A 21,695-nucleotide genomic window follows, 5' to 3' on the forward strand; every position below is an offset into this window, starting at 1 on the left:
CTTGGACTGCAAGGACATCCAACCAGTCCATCCTAAAGGAAATCAGTCCTGAATATTCATTGGAAGGACTGATGCTGAAGCTGAAGTTCCAATTCTTTGGCCACCTGATGCAAAGAACTGACTCTTTGGAAAAGACACTGCTGCTGGGAAAGATTGAAGGCAGGAAGAGAAGCGGATAACAGAGGATAAGAATGTTGGATGGCATTACCAACTCAATGGACATGAGTCTGAGAAAGCTCCAGGAGTTGGTGATGGACAGGGAAACCTGTGCGCTGCCATCCATTATGATGCAAATAGTCAGACATGACTGAGTGAACTGAACTAAAATTTAATTATTTCTAATGAAAAGGACAGTCATGTATGTTTTTAAATAATTTTAACAGTTTTTAATGAAAGCTGTTGACAAGATGACTTTATTCCTGCATCTTCTCAATTGTTTCTTCCTTATATTTGTCCTTTTCTTTTCCTTCTTGGTCAGATTTAGCTTTCTCTTCCAGGATCTTTATGCAGTCTTTGTCTGGTTTTAGTCTAGTGTTAACCACCTTGCTGGGGTGAATGCCCACATAGAGAGTTGTACCATTAGCCTTCTCCTGCTGCATTTCTTCAGTGTAGTTGACACATTTCTTCCTGTAAACCTGGACTGCTTTGCTAATTTTCTGCCCTTTGTAGTGCCCTCCTACAACTTGTACTTTCTGAACTTCATTATCCTTTTAGATGGGCAAGAATTGAACCTTGTACTTCTGTATCAGCTCTTTAGAAAGAGGAGAAGACATAATTTTCCTGTGAATGTGGGAAGGCACATTGAAATGTGTTTTTTGGTTCTTGCTTAGGTCAGAAATCACAAAGGGATTTGACTCTTCTGACCATTTGAATCTATGAAATGGAGCATGAACAGAGTAAACCCCCTTCAAAATGAATGAAATCGGGCCCTATATCTAGAACCCAGAAAATGCACAGAACTTGGGTCCAAAAAATCTTCCAATGGCCAGTGAGGCCTGAAAGTTTTACCAAGAAAGTACCCCAAAACCATTCTTTAAGAAACTACTCTGCCCAGACTAGACTCCATTGCCACAGACTTCCCTCCCCTTCAGCTCAGCTCAGATTTCCAAGTGTCAAAACCCTCTTACCTCTGGCTGGTGGTGCTAGGAGAAAGGCCAAGACCATCCTGGCCCCTCCGTGGCTACCAAAACAGTACTGGGGAACTGGGGTCAAGAGGCAACATGGCCTGAATGGATGGCTGTGGATTGTATGCCTTGTCGCAGCAAATTCTTACCTGCTGGCCAGCCAGTCATGTACTTTTTTATTCTCACATACATGGTTCAAAATATAGAATATCCACAAGAAATAGAATGAAAATCACCAGGAATAATTATAAGATAAAGGTATTATTCTTAATTTTAAGTTATTATAAGAAATGTAGTGATAAAATGTTTTATTTTTCATTATATGTCTTTTTGTCCTCTTATACACATTCAATATTGTATTTTACTCCTGTGCTATCTTCAGTCATTTAAAGGGGAAATTTAACTGAAATTATACCAAAGATCTTAAAATGAAAATCCAAAAGTAAAAATGAATCATTTTTTTTCTTAAACAAATGGAAAGAAAGACAGAATCACACATATGATAACACACAGTAATGAGCTCTCATGCTCTCACTTTGTGTCAATGACCAAAGCTGCCACTCAATTGTGCCTCCTCAGACACATAATTGCAGTAATTCTCTAGCAAATCCTGATGAGGAAGTTATCTTTATCCAGAGCTCTAGTGAGCATGTCGTGTTAAAATTAAAGCAGACAATGACCTTTATGTCTCAGTTCTCATTTCTCCAATAATTACCATTCTGAATCTGCACTTCAAGTAACAGATAAACAAGGTTAATTTAGGAAAACATAAAGACTCTTTCTGAAGTATTCTTTTTTCTCTGATAATAACTGTCTAGAGGACAAGCATGCATGCTCAGTCACTCAGTTGTGTCTGACTCTTTGCAAATTCAGGGACTGTAGTCTCCCAGGAACCTCTGTCCATGGGATTATCCAGTCAAGAATACTGGAGTGGATTGCTATTTCCTCCTCCAGGGAATCTTCCCCATCCATGGATCGAACTTGAGTCTCCTGTGTCTCCTGTATTGGCAGGGAGATTCTTTACCACTGTGCTACCTGGGAAGCTCTACTATCTATACAATTCTCATTCTTTTTACACCCACTAGCAATGGTCCACTTTTGATTCTCTCTCAATGATAGTTTCTTTTAATATAAACTTAATTTTATTTGTACCTCTGTGCCTTTTCTCATGCCATTGCCTATAAGGACGTTTCAATAATCCAAGTTATCACCTTTAAAGTACTCTATTAATCAGTATTGCTTTAAATATCATGTTATGTAAAGTGTTGATCTGTGGTTCCATAGAATCCTGTACATATATCTATCTGTATTGCTCACAATATTATATGGAAATCAATCTCTTTGTGTGTTTTCCCCCTACATTTGAATTTCATAATAATAGACATTGCAAACTATTACATTCTGTATTTTTTATATTTTGTCCTCAACAGTCTGGCTACCTTAGGAAAATTGCAAGAAATAAATTGGTATATTTGAAAATAATCCTGGAAAGATAAACAAGAAAATAAAACTGGGACTTAGAATTTCAAATTATGGAATTCCTCAGATGTTAATAGCCAGGACATGGAAGCAACCTAGATGTCCATGAGCAGATGAATGGATAAGAAAGCTGTGGTACATATACACAATGGAGTATTACTCAGCCATTAAAAAGAATACATTTGAATCAGTTCTAATGAGGTGGATGAAACTGGAGCCTATTATACAGAGTGAAGTAAGCCAGAAAGAAAAACACCAATACAGTATACTAATGCATATATATGGAATTTAGAAAGATGGTAACAATAACCCTGTGTACGAGACAGCAAAAGAGACACAGATGTATAGAACAGTCTTTCAGACTCTGTGGGAGAGGGAGAGGGTGGGAAGATTTGGGAGAATGGCATTGAAACATGTATATTATCATATATGAAATGAGTCACCAGTCCAGGTTCGACGCACAATACTGGATGCTTGGGGCTGGTGCAGTGGGATGACCCAGAGGGATGGTATGGGGAGGGAGGAGGGAGGAGGGTTCAGGATGGGGAACACGTGTATACCTGTGGTGGATTCATGTTGATGTATGGCAAAACCAATACAATATTGTAAAGTTAAAAAATAAAATAAAATAAATTAAAAAAAAGTGAACATCCTCTTTTCTTATACCTATTTCTTTCTTTTAATTATCTAGACTTTGGTATAGAATGTGAAGCAAAGTAAACTTTATGAAAATTCAGTTATATGTTGAACAAACCTATGCTCAAGTGAAAATGTGAGATTATAAATATATTGTTCCAGAAACAATTTAAATGTACCCTAATTGTTCACTTAGGCACTGTTTACAATAACCAGAACATGAAAGCAGCAAAAATGGCCATTGACAGATGAATGGATAAAGATGTACATGTTATATATGATGGCATATTACTAAGCCATAAAAAAGAACAAAATAGTGTCATTTGCAGTGACATGGAGGGATCTAGAGATTATCCTACTGAGTGAAATAAGTCAGACAGAGAAAAGTAAATGTCATATGATATCACATATATGTAGAATCTAGAAATATGGTACAAATGAACTTATTTACAAAACAGAAAGAGATTCACAGGTGTAGAAAGCAAATATGATTACCAAGGGCTAAAGGAAGAAGGAGGGATAAACTGGGAGATTGGGATTGACATGCACACACTACTATATATAAAACTGACAACTAATAAGAACCTACTCTATAGTACAGGGAACTCTGTTCAATACTCGGTAATGATCTATATGGGAAAAGTTATCTTAAAAAGTGGATCTATATATATAGAGTTAGATCTATATATATAGACTTAAAAAGTGGATCTATATATATAGATTATATATATAGACATATATATATAGTCTATATATATAGACATATATAGAAATATGTCTAAGTAAAATAATTCTCTAGGAATACATTAGAAAATGAAGACTGCAAAATAAACCTGATAACACACATATACAAACACACACACACACACACACACACACACACACACACACCTCACATAAATATTAGAGAATGTATTAGAGCTTCATTCAAATAATATTAGATTTATTTCTAATGTAAAAATATGCTAGCAGTTTGTGTTTGATGTGAGTTAATATGGAGGAGTAGGTAGTTCCAAAGGGGTTGTCCGTCTACAAACACAATCAAAGTGAATGAAAACTGTCAGATTTACTTTTTTTTTAAAACTCTTAATGAAAAAAAAAAGAAGTCAAAGGCTTATTTTTGTTGTTTAGTCACTAAGTAATGTCTGACTCTTTTGCAACCCTGTGGACTATAGCTCACCAGGGTCCTCTGTCCATGAGATTTCCCAGGCAAGAATACTGGAATGGGTTGCCATTTCCTTCTCCAGGGGATCTTTCCGTCTGAAGGATCAAACCTGCCTCTCCAAATGGAGGCAGATTCTTTACCACTGAGCCACCAGGGAAGCAACAAAGACGTATAGCAGCCAAGTTGGGGAGTTTTGAAGTACTTGCCTTTGTCCTACCTCTCTCCTGTCTCCAAGATGGTCTTAAAATGACAACCAGTATTCCAGTTTGGCATTCTGGTCCCTTGCTCTGGAGGAAGGAAAGCTGATCTTGTTCTCAAATAGTTATTTTTATCTGTTTTAGTCTAACACTTACTTGTAGGAATGGTGAAAGCACTCGCCTCTGCTTCACCTGATCAAGAACTTTCTCAGGGCAGAAAAGTGGCTATACAGAGGGTATTTCTCAAAAACCATGGAAGGCAAGTAAAGAACCCACTGCTGCCTAGAGCACATGATTGCAATTTGAGGGACAATAAAAGGCTGCCAAAGCCTGAGAGGAAAATCTGTGGAGAAACGGTCTTTGAAGAATTATAGAATTGAAAATGTCACGTGAGTATTGGGGAATAGAGGAGGCCAAGTGCATAGGAAAGCCAAGTGCAAACCCAGGGGAAGGTTTTTGTTAAAAACAAAAACAAAAGAACCTGGGAAGACCCTAAACTTTTAGCTCAGGCTCTGCACAAACAGGAAATGAAGACTAAGCAAGGTCTGTAACTGGCCATCTAAGTGTTAAAGGAGTGTTGCAACACAGAGCCAATCTGCAAAGACTAAGAGAATTTGGGTGTTTTTTTTTTTGTTCTAAACATTCAAAGGCATCTGTCAAATCAGAAGATAAAAGAAGAGAGACTGCAGGCCACACATATCAATGAATAGATTCTTTACAATCATAGACTAGAACACTCACTAAAAATTCAACCAATTACAAAGCAGAAAAAGCAAGAACAAAAAATTTTAAGGTGGCAGAAGAATCTAATCTCCAGAATTCACAAGTCATACTATTTACAGTGTTCATGTTTCAACAACAAAAAAATAATGAAGCATGTAAAAAAAAAAAAAAAAAAGTATGCCCCACACATAGGAAATTTAACCAAAATTGTCTCTGTGGGAAGCATAGACATTGGATTTACTAGAAACGGACTCTAAGACTCTACTGTGTTACAGTCACAGACGTAAATGGAACTATGCACATAGCTAAAGGATATCATGCAATTAATGCCACAGGAATCATATGACATCAATAAAGACACAGAAACTATAAAAAACGAACTGAACCAAAATTCTGCAGCTGTAAAGAATAAAATGTACAAAATGGTGGCATAGGTTTTTCTCTCTACAAAGTAATAATAAACAAAAAGTATCAGAATTTTTTAACTCTTGAAAAAAGTCAAAGGCTTAGAGTAATCAAATAAATATCAAATCAAGAAGGAAACTTAAAAATAATTGGAGCACTTTGAAATATTATTTAGTAAAATAAATAAAAACCACTAGAGAATTTCAACAGGAGATTTAAGTAACACAAAAATTTTTATATAAGAGAGATCAATTGAAGCTATCCAGTCATAAGAGCAGAAACAAAAACTAAAAGAGATTTAAAAAAAAAGAAAGAAAGAAAAAGGTGAGATGTATGGAGAAAAACACACATACACACACATACACACAGAGCAATAAAAGGCCTGTAAGACATCATCAAATTTACTGATATATGAGAAGTAGGAGTCTCAGTGGGAGAGGAGAAACTGACAGAGTATGTGAAGATACAATAGCTGAAAACTTCCCAAATGTGATGGAAGACATGATTTTACACAAAAAGGATATGTGATGATTTCCAAGAAAAATGAATAAAACAGTATCCACAATGAGATACATGATAATTGAACTGTCTAAAGAAAAAGAGAGCACCCTGAAATCAAAAGAAGAGAAGCTAGTTATTATTAAAAAATTTGTTGCCAACATTAAGTGTAAATTTCTTAGCAAAAATTACGGAGCCAAGAAAGTTGTGGGGTGGCATTCCTAAACTGTGGAAAACTAACAATAACAACAAAATAACTGAATGAATTCCACATCTGATAAAAAAAATTTAAAAATCAACAAGAAATTAAAACAGTTTATAGCATATGGAACTATACTCAATATCTTGCAATAACTTGTGAAAAATAATCTGAAAAAGAATATATATAGGCTTCCTTGGTAGCTCAGACAGTAAAGCGTCTGCAGGAGCCCTGGGTTCGATCCCTGGGTCAGGAAGATCCTCTGGAGAAGGAAACAGCAATCCAATCCGGTAATCATGCCTGGAAAATCCCATGGACCGAGGAGCCTGGTGGGCTACAATCCATGGGGTCACAAATGAGTCAGACACAACTGAGCGACTTCACTTCACTTCATATATAATATATATATATATCAGTTCGATTCAGTCATTCAGTTATGTCTGACTCTGTGTGACTCCATGGACTGCAGCAGAGCAGGATTCCCTGTGCAACACCAACTCCCGGAGCTTGCTCAAACTCATGCCCATATAGTTGGTGATGCCATCCAATCATCTCATCCTCTGTCACTCCCTTCTCCTCCTGCCTTCAAACTTTCCCAGAATCAGGGTCTTTTCCAGAGTCAGCTCTTCTCATCAGGTAACCAAAGTATTGTAGATTCACCTTCAGCATCAATCCTTCCAAAGAATATTCAGGACTGATTTACTTTAGAATTAACTAACTTGATCTCTTTGCAGTCCAAGGGACTCTTAAGAGTCGTCTCCAACATCACAGTTCAAAGCATCAGTTCTTCGGTATTCAGCTTTTGTTATGGTCCAACTTGCACACCCATACGTGATTACTGGAAAAACCATAGCTTTGACTAGATGGACCTTTGTTGGCAAAGTAATGTCTCTATTTTTTAATAGGCTGTCTAGGTTGGTCATAGCTTTTCTTCCAAGGAGCAAGAAGGAATCTTTTTAATTTCATGGTTTTAGTCACCATCTGCAGTGATTTTGGAGCCCAAGAAAATAAAGTCTGTCACTGTTTCCCCATCTATTTGCCATAAAATGATGGGACTGGATGCTATAATTTTTGTTTTTTGACTGTTGAGTTTTAAGCCAGCTTTTCCACTCTCCTCTTTCACTTTCATCAAGGGGCTCTTTAGTTCTTCACTTTCTGTCATAAGGGTGGTGTCATATCTGCATATCTGAGGTTACTGATATTTCTCCCAGCAATCTTGATTTCAGCTTGTGCTACATCCAGCCCAGCATTTCACATGATGCACTCTGTGTATAGTTAAATATGTGGGGTGACATACTTTTTTCCCAATTTTGAACCAGTCTGCTGCTCTATGTCCAGTTCTAACTGTTGCTTCTTGACCTGGATACAGATTTCTTAGGAGGCAGGCAAGGTGGTCTGGTATTCCTATCTCTTGAAGAATTTTCCACAGTTTGTTGTGATCCATGCAGTCAAAGGCTTTGGCAGAGTCAATAAAGCAGAAATAAATGTTTTTCTGGAACTCTCTTGCTTTGTCTATGATCTAACAGATGTTGGCGATTTGATTTCTGGTTCCTCTGCCTTTTCTAAATCCAGCTTGAATATCTGGGATTTCTCAGTTCATGAACTGTTGAAGCCTTGATTGGAGAATTTTGAACACTAGTTTCCTAGCTTGTGAGATGAGTGCAATTGTGCAGTAGTTTGAACATTCTTTGGCATTGCCTGTCTTTGGGGTTGGAATGAAAACTGACCTTTTCCAGTCCTGTGGCCACTGCTGAGTTTTCCAAATTTGCTGGCATATTGAGTGCAGCCCTTTCACAGAATCATCTTTTAGGACTTCAAATGGCTCAGCTCAAATTCTATCACCTCCACTAGCCACTTCTTAAGGCCCAGCTAACTTCTGACTTCAGGATGTCTGGCTGTAGGTGAGTGATCACACCATCATGGTTATCTGGGTCATTAAGATCTTTTTGTATAGTCCTTCTATGTTCTTGCCACCTCTTCTTGATATTTTCTGCTTCTATTAGGTCCATACCGTTTCTGTCCTTTATTGTGCCCATCTTTGTATGAAATGTTCCCTTGGTATCTCTGATTTTCTTGAGAGATCTCTACTCTTTCCCATTCTATTTTTTCCCTCTATTTCTTTGCATTGATCACTGAGGAACTGATCTTTCTTCTCTCTCCTTGCTGTTCTTTGAAACTCCACATTCAGATGGGTATATCTTTTTATCCTTTACCTTTACCCTCTCTTCTTTTCTCCACTTTTTGTAAGCCCTCCTCAGACATCACTTCAATTAAAAAAAAAAAAAATTCCAGATAACAAAAGTTTAAAGAATTAGTTGTTTGTAGACCTATCATGGTGGGCTGCTGTCTATGGGGTTGCACAGAGTTGGACACGACTGAAGCGACTTAGCAGCAGCAGCAGCAGCAGCAGACCTATCATACAAGAATGCAAAAGGGAGCCTTTAGGGTATAAATACAAGTACACTTTATGGTAACTTGAAGCCATACAAAGAAGTAAAGAATACTGGCAGAGAAAATTACATAACTAAGTCAAAATCAATCATTATAATACTTCTTGTTTAAAATCTCTCCACTTGTACCTATATGATTTAAAGGACCAATGGATAAAATAGATATAAACTTATTTTAATGGGTATATAATGTATAAATATGTAATTCATGATGACAAAAAAAAGTCAAGAATCATGCATTTGTATAAGAGTTCAGTTTTCATATACCAGTGAAGCTAGGGTGCTATTAAACCCAATAATTTATTATAAATGTAAGAGGATAATTGTAATCTCTAACATAGCTGCTAGAAAATAATTTTAATATATATATGAAAGGAAATGAAAAACAAAATTGTACACTATACAAATAAACACAAAAGGAGAAAATAATTAAGGAATTGGAAAGCAACAAATTATATGATATATATAGAAAACCAATAGCAAAATGGCAGAAGCATTTCCATATCAGTGATTAAATGTAAAGGATAAAAATCTCCAATATAAGGCAGAGACTATTGAAATGGGTTAAAAAACAAAATAAGCATGGCCTGACTATTTTCTGTGTTCAAATGACCCATATTTTATTTAAAGACACAAAATAAATGGAAAGTGAAAGGTTGAAAAACAATATTACATACAAATAGTTACTAAATGAGAGCCAGACAGGCTATACCAGTATCATAAGAAGTAGAATTTAAGTCAAATAATATTACAAGGGACAAAGAAGGACATCATACATTTATAAAGGTGTCAATTTATCAAAAATATATGACAAGTGTATATGTATCTAATAACAAAAAGATACTCAAGAATTGCAACTTTTGAGTTTTGAATTTTGAAATTCCCTTCAGTCAATACTTTATATTTTATCCATATCAATTGTTTGAAAATATAAATATTTTTTGTGTGATAAAAATAAACATTTTTTTCTGTTACATTTCTTAGTATTTTAAATACAAGCAAACCAAATGAAATAAAAGTGCTGTGGCTGAACATTTTGTAGAGAGTGTGCCCAAAACAAAAATTTATATGCTGAAGCCCTGTCTCCCATTATGATTGTATTTGGACATAATGCCTTGAAGGTAGTAATTAAATGAAAGAGGTCAAAGGGTGGAGCTCCTAATCTAATAGCATTGGTGTCATATAAGAAGAGGGAAAGAGACATCACGAGCACACACTGAGCAAAGGCTATATGTCAATACAGTAAAAAGTGTCTTTAAGCCAAGGGGAGAAGTTGTATCAGAAATCAATATTGCCAGCACCTCGATCTTAGATTTCCAGCTTCCAGAATTATGAGAAAATACATTTCTCTTGTGTAAGTCAGTCTGTGGCATTTGTATGCATTTTTTCCTTAGTCCTGGTATGGATAATATGTATATCTTTATGGTTAATATGTATGCCATATATAAATTCCTTATTAATATAATTAAAAACTTTTAAGAGGTTGGTTGGTTGATTTAATCAAGTGAAATTTTGTGTAAATTTTTTTCATGAAAGTTTCAATCCAAATGTATAGCTTTAACTTATTGGAATTATGAACAGTATTAACATCAAATTTATTCTATTTTAAAGAAAACATGAATATAGGTCATAATTCTCTTATAGCCATCTGAAATTTGCTTGCTAATATTTTGTAAGACAATATCTATATTCATAAATATGACTTAGCTTAATTATTTTAGAGTTATTCAGCTTAGAATTAAGATTGTTTAAAATCAATGCTGCAAAGACCAACACGGCATAGGTACCTGAAATGTTAGGTCCATGAATCAAGGTATATTGGAAGTGGTCAAACTGGAGATGGTGAGAGTAATATCAACATTTTAGGAATCAGTGAAGTAAAATGCACTGGAAGGACAAATTTAGTTGAGATAACAATTATATCTATTACAGTGGGCAAGAATCCCTTAGAAGAAATGGAGTAGCCCTCATAGTCAACAAAAGAGTTCAAAGTGCAGAACTTGGGTGCAATCACAAAAATTACAGAATGATCTCTGTTCGGTTCCAAAGCAAACCATTAAATATCACACTAATCCAAGTCTATGGCAAAACCATAAATGCCAAAGAAGCTGAAGTTGAACGGTTCTATGATGACCTGCAAGATCTTCTATAACTAAAACCAAAAATAAGATGTCCTTTTCATCTTTGGGGCCTGGAATGCAAAAGTAGAAATATAAGGCATACCTGGTGTAACAGGCATGTTTGGCCTTGGAGTACAAAATGAAGCAGGTCAAAGGCTAACAGAATTTTGCCAAGACAATGCACTGGTCACAGCACACCCTCTTCACACAACATAAGAGACAACTCTACACATGGACATCACCAGATGGTCAATAACGAAATCAGATTGATTATATTCTTTGCAGTCAAAGATGGAGAAGCTCTATGCTGTCAGCAAAAACAAGACCAGGGGCTGACTCTGACTCAAATCATGAACTCCTTACTGCAAATTTCAGACTTAAATTGAAGAAAGTAGGGGAAAACACTAGATTATTCATGTATGACCTAAATCAAATCCCTTGGAGATAACACAGTGGAAGTGACAAACAGATTCAAGGGATTAGATCTGATAGACAGAGAGCCTGAAGACCTATGGATGGAGGTTCAGGACATTGTACAGGAGGCAGTGATTAAGACAATCCACAAGAAAAAGAAATGCAAAAAGGCAAAATGGTTGTCTGAGGAGGCCTTAAAAAATATCTGACAAAAGAGAATCTAAAGGCAAAGGAGAAAAGTAAAGATATACCCATCTGAATGAAGAGTTCCAAAGAATAAGGAGAGATAGGAAAGACTTCCTCAGTGATCAATGCAAAGAAATAGAGGGAAACAATAGAATGGGAAAGACTAGAGATCTTTTCAAGAAAATTAGAGTTACAAAGGGAACATTTCATGCAAAGATGGGCACAATAAAGGATAGAAACAGTATGGACCTAACAGAAGCAGAAGATATTAAGAAGAGGTGGCAAGAATGCACAGAAATACTATACAAAACATATCCTCTTGACCCAGATAACCATGATGATGTTATCACTCACCTAGAGCCAGACATCCTGGAATGCAAAGTCAAGTGGGCCTCCAGAAACATCACTATGAACAAAGCTAGTGGCGGTTATGGAATTCAAGCTAAGCTGTTTCAAATCCTAGAAGATGGTGCTGTTAAAGTGCTGCACTCAATATGCCAGAAAATTTGAAAAACTCAGCAGTGACAAGACTGGAAAAGGTGAGGTTTCATTCCAGTCCCAAAGAAAGGCAATGTCAAAGAATGTTCAAACTACCGCACAATCGCACTAATCTCACATGGTAGCAAAGTAATGTCAAAATTCTCCAAGCTAGGCTTTAATATTTCATAAACTGAGATTTTCCAAATGTTCAAGCTGGACTTAGAAAAGCAGAAAAACCAGAGATCAAATTTCTAACATCCACTGGACCATAGAGAAAGCAATAGAGTTCCAGAAAAACATCTACTTCTGCTTTATTGGCTACACCAAAGCCTTTGACTGCGTGGATCAAAACAAACTGTGGGAAACTCTTCAAGAGATGGGAAAATCAGACCACCTTACCTGCCTCCTGAGAAATCTGTATGCACGTCAAGAAGCAACAGGTAGAACCGAACATGGAAAAACAACCTGGTTCCAAATTGGGAAAGGAGTATGTCAATGATGTATATTGTCACCCTGCTCATTTAACTTATATGAAGATTACATCATGTGAAATGCCAGGCTGGATGAAGCACAAGCTGGAATCAAGATTGTCCGTAGAAATATCAATAACCTTAGATATGCAGATGACATCGCCCTTATGGCAGAAAGCAAAGAACTAAAGAATCTCTTGATGAAAGTGAAAAATGAGGGAAAAAGCTGGTTTAAAACTCAACATTCAAAAAAGAAGATCATGTCATCTGGTCCTATTACATCATGAAAAATAGATGGGGAAACATTGGAAACTGTGACAGACTTTATTTTCTTGGGCTCCGAAGTCACTACAGATGGTGACTAAAGCCATGAAATTAAAAGACGCTTGCTCCTTGGAAGAAAACCTATGGCCAACCTAGATAGCATATTAAAAAGCAGAGACATTACTTTGCCAACAAAGGTCCATCTAGTCAATGCTATGTTTTTTCTAGTAGTCAGGTATGGATGTGAGAGTTGGACCATTAAAAAAGCTGAGCACCAAAAAATTGATGCTTTTAAACTGTCATGTTGGAGAAGACTCTTGGGAGTCCCTTGGACTGCAAGGAGATCAAACGAGTCAACCCTAAAGAAAATTAGTCCAGAATATTCATTGGGACTGATGCTGAAGCTGAAACTCCAATACTTTGGCCACCTGATGCAAAGAACTGACTGTATGGAAAAGACCCTGATGTTGGGAAAGATTGAAGGCAGGAGGAGTAGGGGATGACAGAGGATGAAATGGTTGGATGACATCACTGACTCTATGGACATGAGTTTGAGCAAGCTCCAAGTGTTGGTAATGGACAGGAAAGCCTGGCATGCTGAAGTCCACTGGGTCCCAAAGGGTTGGACACAGCTGAGTGACTGAACTGAACTGAAACTTAATGCAGCCTATATTTTTCCATGATGTGTCTGCTTTATAAAATGAAAATTGTTATTTATCATAGAAATAAGGAAGAGTCCATAAACTTAATTTGAATTTTACTAACTTTTAGAAACCATTTTTTGGTGCTTTTATTTTATTAATTTTTGATTTGATGACTATTTACTCTGACTATTGAGTCATTAAGTTATCTGTACTTAATTGGATTAATTTTATGAAATTCTGGCTCTGCTTGAGTATAATTTCTTATAAGGCTTTCAAATTCATTGACTCACCATCACACATCTAGTCATACACATACAAACACATGCACACCCACAGTTGCACACATACATTTTAGCTATTCCATTTTAGTTATTCTTTTTCTCTTTTCAATGTTGTATAGATTTATCAGTAATCATTTCATCTTTTTTAAAGCTATTGGTTCCTGAATTATTTAATCCATTTTACAGATTTTATTTGCTTTCTTTTTGTGTATTAATTTCCATCTATAATTTAACTACATTTCTTTTATTTATATGAAGCAAATTATTAGTTAACTTAAAAAAATTTGTGGACTATTTAACAAACTAGGTCTCTTCATCTCTAACTGAGCATAGCTTTAGGTTTCAATTTTGATTTAAACATTATTTGTTATATATTTTGTACATTTCTTTTATTACCTTATTATTGTGTCTTATATTTTATACTTCTAGTATTAAATTGTTAGATTTTTATTTATGTATGTATGTTGTGTATTTGCTAGGCATTAATGTAACTGACAAGTGATATTACTTGAGCAATATATTTTATAGGAACTTTCTTCAAGTTTTCTCACTAACCCAAAATATAAAATTATTTAAACACACTCATAGATACTGACATTACCCACATGTATTTTATGTCTAGTATTGTTTGCTATTTTGGTAGCTAAATGTTGGAAATAGATGCCAGGGGCCCATTTATTTTCTGGAGACCGTTTCTAGGCATCACAGTAACAGAGGTTGAAACAATCTTAGGTGTTTAGGGTCTCTGGCACCTAGAGCTCTTGGTTTGTATGTATTATTTCCAAAAGTTAATGTGAATTAAAGAAAAGACCCTTTTTCTACATTAATGCTATGAACTCTTGGTACCAACCACAGGCACCAAAAAAAAAAAAAAAAAAAAGTCTTTATTTTCTATATCCTGGACTTCTTCCAAGTACATTTACACTTTCACAAAACTTCTAGAATACAATAAATATCAGTGAATATAGCAAATTTTTTAAAATGTGCCTCTAGAAACAATCTAGTATATGAACAGGTATTTCGACCTTAAAAGTCAACTCGCATCCCCCAAATCAGCTCAAAATCATATGATAAGTTATAAGAATTTAGGTTATATGAGACTTTAATCATCTCCTACTTTTTAGATTTTCCTATAGAGTTAAGTCTAATATCAGTCAATCAGTTTGAACTATGCAGAATCAGTCATTTTATCAAATCAGAAGAGTCTAGACTTGCAAGCTTAATTTTGTATATCACTGACCAAATGAGAGACCATAAAGTAACTTAGGGCCATACCATTTAAGATATTTACTACTATACCACAGTTACATATTTTCATGTTAAAGAATGAAAAGGGTTAAGTAAGTCCCAGGCATGTTCTCTGATGGGTAGTAAACTAAAATTAAGACCACCTTGAAAAGAGTCCAAGTCTTTAAACCACCATCTTTTAAAGTTTTTTTTTTTTAATTTTATTTTATTTTTAAACTTTACATAATTGTATTAGTTTTGCCAAATATCAAAATGAATCCACCACAGGTATACATGTGTTCCCCATCCTGAATCCTCCACCCTCCTCCCTCCCCATTCCATCCCTCTGGGTCATCCCAGTGCACCAGCCCCAAGCATCCAGTATCCTGCATCGAACCTGGACTGGCTACTCGTTTATCAACACCAAGGAGAAGACCGGATTGTGTCAGTTTTATGTTCTACAAGTAGAGTACATTCCAATATGTCTCACAGCAAATTTTGAGAAGGGCTGCACAGAGTTCAAGTTGTAAACCAAAATCTTACATCTGTATCTTTTAATAATCATGGATTAACTGTAATGAGGAAAGATTGCCTACTTAAACCACTAGATAGATTTTCTTAATCTTTGAATGTTAATCACATTTCAACCATTACCTTTTCTTTTACCCAGACTACATCCAAGATAACTTTGGCTAATTTTTTTCCTTTACTAGGTTTCAGTATTTTATAATAAACAGTCAAGGAAGGCTTAAATGAATACCTGAAATTAGCAGCAGGAACTAGAGAAGGGGTAGAATGCTTCCAAAGTCTACCATGTATCATCTTACACGACACCACTTGGTTAGGAACTTACACAAGAGCAAGATTTTCAATACTTTTAAAATATTGATGTATTTTACAAAAGGAGTTATTATAAAAAGTCAGTAATTGAGAAGGCATAACACTAGTTTCAGAATTAGGGAATAAAACAGTGGTCAAAACACTTAAATATGTCAACACATTAACCATTTAATATTTTGCATAATTTCATTTTTCTACATATTATCTAATTTTTGTTTTCTCATTGACAACAAGTCAAACTCATGTAGAGTTATGTAAAACATCCACATGCATTTCCTTCCCTTTACATAAAATTTTATTGTGATGTTGGCTTGTTCTATTTGGTACCTGGTGAGTCTAAATTACTTTTATTTTTAATTGCAGTTTTGGACTTTGGCGTCTTCTTTAAAATTTTGATCTAAATAACTTTTAAATAATTCTTTTCATTTCTTTTTTGATTTTTGTCACCTTGACAATATTTGAACCAAAGAAAAATCACAAAGCATGCAAAATAAAGAAATATCATCAGATATTAAATTAAGAATTATAGCAGATAATATAAAAAACTTTTAAAATGCTCTAATAAAAATAATGAAATACTTTATCTCAAAATGATAATACATTTACAGTGAAACTCTTTCAATTACAATACTAACAGAAGAAAAATAAGATGACTGTGTTGCTTTTTATTCTCAAGTACCATAATCACAAGTTGTGAGGAAAAAAAAGCTAATAGTTTAAACAGTCAACATACATTACACAAATGTGAAGTAAGAACTGAGTCTCAAGTGTGATGGGAATTCATAAAACCAAAATATAACACAACAAACTTCCAAACCAGAAGTTACATTTAGCACTGCAAACCTATACGTGTGTGCATTTGTTTGCAACAACATATATATTTTTCCTTAACACATTTCTGCATACTTTTCCTACTAGTAATAGAAAACTTTCCTAATATTATACAGAAGATGTGTGTCAAAGTCAACATATAGAATTTTTTCAATGAATTTTAAAAAAATATAGCTGAGTATATTTCAGCCTATTTCAGTCCCATGAAAAGACTTATAGTCATTTCAAGACAATGCATTCATTAATATTTTTGGCTTTTTAAGAAAATCTAAGTCATCTTCTAGAATACTGATTATACTATAATGTCCATACCATACTAAATCCCACACACAAATATGCACACATAACAATACAAGACTCCAAGACTTTGAAGGTCATTCCCTTACAAATATTAAATTTAATATCTTTATGTATCAGTTTTGAGGTTTTTTTAATTCTTGTTATCCTTATCATGATAAAGTAAAACACTATTTTACTATCCGTGTATAGATAAAAATGAAGGGATGCATGAGTCATTTTGGTAAACACTGACAATTTGATAGACTATAGGTCCAAAAATATGAAAATATTTGCCACTTTGAAAATAATAAATTTGCCAAATTATCCACTTACCAATTTGATTTCACAGGATGTTAGAGAACAACAGTATTTTTTTCATGAATTAGTCTGAAAAAAATGAAAGGAATATGTATAAACCAAAAAGAAAGATACTGGCCCACTGGGATTCTAAAAATAACATAGCAGGTATTTCCTGATGAACACCAGCAAACTGCTCCTGAAAATTCAGATTTATATATAAAAATATTAATTAGAATACTTTCTGTAAAGTAGGTAATTTTAACACTGACACCAAATCTCCAATCTGTTTCCCCAAAATACAACTAAAATAGCAAAGAGGCAAACAGACACACGTATATCCAAAAAGCAGTCTACAGTGCTTTCTCTAGTATCAATATGCTCTTAACAAGTGCTTTGTGTATTTATTACATTTTTCTCTTAATTTTTACCTTCTCCACAAGTTTATTCAGCACATTTGAGTCTTGTGATACTCACTATACACAGACAGAAGTATGGATTAAATATAGGAGGCAAGGTGGAGATACATTCTGATACACACAGTTGCAAAAATCATGACACAGAGTATGATACTGTGATGCTTTTCTTAAAGTCAACAACATCCAAGACAGACAAACCTTTGAGAATACACAATTAGTTTCTCAAATAGCTCCATACAATTATCGGTTGTTATCAACAGAATTTAGAATACGATTTTAGAGTTTTTGTCCATATATAGTTAATATTAATATGTCATTAATACAATGAGACAAAATATAAATGCTTTCATGTAAGCATTAGTCAGAAACACTGAACTGAGAGGCATGTATGGTTTATGATATACTGTTGGGGCTTCCTGGGTGGCTTAGCTGGTAAAGAATCCGCCTGCAATACAGGAGACCCCAGTTTGAATCCTGTGTTGGGAAGTTCCCATGGTGAAGGGATAGACTACCCACTCCAGTATTCTTGGGCTTCCCTAGTAGTTCAGAAAATAAAGAATGTGCCTGCAATGTGGGAGACCTGGGTTCAATCCCTGGATTGGGAAGATCCCTTGGAGGAAAACATGGCTACCCACTCCAATATTCTTGCCTGGAGAATCCCCATGGACAGTGGAGCCTGGTGGCTACAGTTCGTGGGTTACAAAGAGTTAGACATGCTTGCACGTGATATACTGTTACAAAAATTCAAACATTAGTCCACTGGATTAAATATTAAAACAGAAGGAAATTTTGGTCTACTGTTATATCTGCTCAAGAATTTGGAACTAACAGTGCATACATACACCACATCAAGAAAACAAAATAATAGAATAGAAAATTAAAGCCTTGCTAGAGGACAAAAAAGTCAACAAATATTAATTAATGCTTGGATCTCAAGCATATATTTGTCAATGATGTCAAAGATATATTTCATTTTGGATACAGTGATAGAAATACTGCTAGCTACCTGCCTCTATTCAGGCTTAACATCTTCTGAAATAATACTTACAAATATTTGTTTTGCAAAGTAATTATTAGGAGCATGTCTCATAAATATGTTTATATTTTGAAAGTTTCCCTTTTCAAATCAGATCATCTGGGATAAGATGCTGTATCACATTATATTAATAAACTGTGAATTTATCATGCCTTTGTTACATAGCCTATAATTCAAATAAAAGCATGCACTCTCAAGGTGTTTTGAATATTAAATTATTATTTTTTTAATTAGCTAAAGAGGGTCTGGTTTATAATCCAACAGGATAATAAGCTTCAAAAAATATTATCCCCAATACATTTTCCCTATTCCATTCTGGCTATGCTTGACTTAGAAGTTTACAGAAAATTTTATAATTTGTTCTACTGAAAGTAAATTCTCATTTATTATTATTCTTGTAAACTTGTTTGAAACACCATATCTATTTTTATGTCAATGTACATATGTCTTTTTAGTTTCCAATGTAAGAAATAAAAGCTTTTTTTGTTGTTGTTACAGACAGTTTTCTATGATAAATTAAGAAAAATACTTACTTTTCCCCAAACTCATTTGAAGTACACCGTTAATGGAATTAATTTTTCAGTTGTTGCAGATTTTTTTTTTTCAAGAACAACAGATGGACTTTCAGTTTCTAGTTCTGCTATAAATAGCTTGGAAGTCATCACACTACCCTAACAGGTAAAATACTGAACAGACTGGAAATCAACAACTCTTCTTGGATAAAAAGACAAACACAGGAAAAACTACTACCTTCAGGACAGGAGAGACAGACAGGCAAATGAACAGAGGCAGGCACGTCTTACTAGAGCAGAATCTAGGGAGATGAACCACTGCAGGAACCAGAGCCAACACATGAAAATCTGTACTATAATTGGTGAATTGCTGGAGGCTGACTGCAGACAAGTCTCAGAGCTACAAACTGCACAAGATGGTGAAATTTACCTCTAGGAGCTTAGCCAGGTTCTCATTGTAAATATCAGAGAAAAATCCTTTCCAGTTTCTGTCATGAAGCTGAGGAAAGGAACCATTTTGAGAGATGCCAGAACATTCTGTCTGGTTAATAAGGCCTGTTTGCAGGAGAAACTAGTTAACCAGAGCCTAATCCTCTGGGGGTTTGATCAGAGCTAAACTGATTTGGAGGGTCTTTCCTGGTGGTTCAGCAGTAAAGAATCCACCTGCCAATACTAGAGATATAGGTTCATTCCCTGGGTGGGGAAGATCCCCCCAGAGAAGGAAATGGCAACCCAGTCCAGTATTCTTCCCTAGGAAATCCCATGGATCAAGCAGCCTTGCAGGCTATAATCCATGGGGTCACAAAGAACTGGACATGACTTACTAACTAAACAACAAAGACAATCATAGGACTACAGGATGCTTTCTCTCCTTCATACCTCATTACCACTTTACTAAAGGTCTATTTACAGAAGTTTCTTTTGACCAGTACATCACATCTGGCTATAATGAAAAAAATACAATACATACTAAAAGGCAAAAAAAAAAAAAAAAATTAAATTAAAGAGACAGAGCAAGCATCAGAACCAGGCATGACAGGGGTACTGATATGATTAGACCGTGAATTGGAAAGGAATACAATTAATATGCTAAACACTCTACTGGATAGAGCAGATGCATGCAAAAACAGATAAAAATGCCTTATGATCCAGCAATCCCACTGCTGGGCATACACACTGAGGAAACCAGAAGGGAAAGAGACACGTGTACCCCAATGTTCATCGCAGCACTGTTTATAATAGCCAGGACATGGAAGCAACCTAGATGTCCATCAGCAGATGAATGGATAAGCAAGCTGTGGTACATATACACAATAGAGTATTACTCAGCCATTAAAAAGAATACATTTGAATCAGTTCTAATGAGGTGGATGAAACTGGAGCCTATTATACAGAGTGAAGTAAGCCAGAAAGAAAAACACCAATACAGTATACTAACGCATATATATGGAATTTAGAAAGATGGTAACAATAACCCTGTGTACGAGACAGCAAAAGAGACACTGATGTATAGAACAGTCTTATGGACTCTGTGAGAGAGGGAGAGGGTGGGAAGATTTGGGAGAATGGCATTGAAACATGTAAAATATCATGTATGAAACGAGTTGCCAGTCCAGGTTCGATGCACAACTGGATGCTTGGGGCTGGTGCACTGGGACGACCCAGAGGGATGGAATGGGGAGGGAGGAGGGAGGAGGGTTCAGGATGGGGAACACATGTATACCTGTGGCAGATTCATTCTGATATTTGGCAAAACTAATACAATTATGTAAAGTTTAAAAATAAAATAAAATTAAAAAATAAAAAAAAATATAAGCAGGGGAATGGAAATTATAAGAACAGACCCAAAATAAATGACAGAGATAGAAAAAAAGAGGGGAACAGAAATAAAGACTGTCTATGATGGGCTCGTTCGGTGACTGTGCATGGATGAGGATAGACTCTCTGAGCTTGAGAATGTATCACTAGAATTCTCAGAAACCGAACAGCAAAGAGAACAATGACTGACAAAACTGACAAGAGACTCCAAGGATTGTGGGACAACTACAACAGATATGCATGTAAACTCCAGGAAGAGAAGAAAAAGGGAGAACAAAAAGAAAAACAGAAGAAATATTTGAAAAAAAAATTGATAATTTCTCCAAATTAATATCTGACACAAGACCAAAGATCCAAGAAGCTCACAGTGTTGCCAGAACTTCTCCAATTATTTGTTTAAAACCTCTAACTCCCACCCTTCTCCAGAGTTTAACATAAATCTTTAAGTAAGGGGTACACAGACAAGAAAGGTATCTACAAAAAGCCCACACCATATAGGACCAGCTGAGACCAAGGTGGCAACAAATCAGACCTGCAACAGATCCTGAGTCTCTTTATACAGGGTGCTACTATATTTGCATATTAAATGACACACATACCAGTAGCCAGGACCAGACACTAAGTATCACAAAAAGGCAAAAATTGAGGGACACCCTGTCCCTAGAAAAAGCCCTGCCCCTTCCCCACAGACTAATTATCAT

The 21,695-nt window shown here is 35.4% G+C and overlaps 1 pseudogene; it reads right to left on the reverse strand.

The window, feature by feature from the left end:
- Positions 1 to 413: 413 nt before the first annotated feature.
- LOC129654241 (60S ribosomal protein L26-like) overlaps positions 414 to 21,695 on the reverse strand; it is a 37,396-nt pseudogene continuing 16,114 nt past the window's right edge.

Source organism: Bubalus kerabau, chromosome 5 (assembly GCF_029407905.1).
Source record: "Bubalus kerabau isolate K-KA32 ecotype Philippines breed swamp buffalo chromosome 5, PCC_UOA_SB_1v2, whole genome shotgun sequence".
Taxonomy (NCBI): domain Eukaryota; kingdom Metazoa; phylum Chordata; class Mammalia; order Artiodactyla; family Bovidae; genus Bubalus; species Bubalus kerabau.